We start from the raw sequence: 1,319 nt of genomic DNA on the forward strand, positions 1-1,319 counted from the left end.
GTGGTGGTGGTGGTGTCGGCGGTGGGATGGGGTGTTTGGAGGTGGTGGTGGTGGTGTCGGCGGTGGGATGGGGTGTTTGGAGGTGGTGGTGGTGATTATGGTAGTGGTAGTAGGGATCTTGAGTTTAACTTTAGGGATGGTATTAGTATGAATGCTGTACAAAGCAGGTTAGCTCTAACCGAATAGACCTGTAATCAAAGACATTCCAGGCGTGACAGTTCAATGCAACGTATTCACTACACACACACACACACACACACACACACACATATATATATATATTACGGGTATAATGTGATACGTGATGGAAATAATATTTGTAGCAGGTTGAATGACTACGCAGAGACTTCTTCGACGGTGCTGGGTTTAGTGATAGTACCGCTAGTGGTGCTGGTGTTATTTGTGATACTGGAACTGGTGAGGTAGTTATTGTTGAAGCGGTCATCTGCGGTTTGGTTATGCTGGTGGTGGTGATGGTGGTGATGGTGGTGTCAGTGATGGTCAAGTTAGTGGTCCTTATGTTGTCGGTGAGGACGTTAGTACTGGTTGTGCTGTTAAAGGTAGTATTGCTGGTGTTACCCTCATTACCACTAACTCAGTAGTGGGGTGGGGCTAGTAGTAATGCTTACATTAGTGCTGGTGGTAGTCCTATTGGTGGTGATACTAGGGAAGTTTATTTTTGTAGAATGGGAGTATTAAGATGCTGGCAATAGAAATTTCGGTCATAATCAGATGAACCAAACAAATGAGTGACAACTAATGCTATGTTAATTGTTAATATAATTGTTACACGAATGATGAATATGATTGATTCATTAATGCTAATGATTGTGCACACGCATGGATATTAAGAATGTCATATGTATAATTATAATTGTCACATGTTATCACATGTAGTTTCAACTGACAGGATACGATGAAGCATATCCAGTGCGCGTGCGCAATTCCTAGATTGGACTGCATCAATTGCACTACTTGACTGGAAATCATTTTATTGATCTTGGCAGAGTTGGAAGTCAGATAATTTAAAGGTGGTAATCAACAAGGTCACGTAATGTTTCTGATGTTTTGATCACTTTTTGCCTGCTGTCTTCTGTCGAAAGACGAGTTGTATACAAGAGTTGAAGACAAATGTGTCTACGAAGAAGTGACAGCGATGATGATGGAAACGTACATATTGTCCACTCTGTTGTCACAGACATAGAAAGGTGTTTCTCAATTGCAGTATTTCAACCAATTACGGTACAGCGAAATCTTTCTCAAATTCAGACATAGAAAGCTGTTTCTCAGTTGCAGTATTTCAACCAATTACGGTACAG

This window comes from Octopus bimaculoides, chromosome 4 (assembly GCF_001194135.2).
Source record: "Octopus bimaculoides isolate UCB-OBI-ISO-001 chromosome 4, ASM119413v2, whole genome shotgun sequence".
NCBI lineage: Eukaryota > Metazoa > Mollusca > Cephalopoda > Octopoda > Octopodidae > Octopus > Octopus bimaculoides.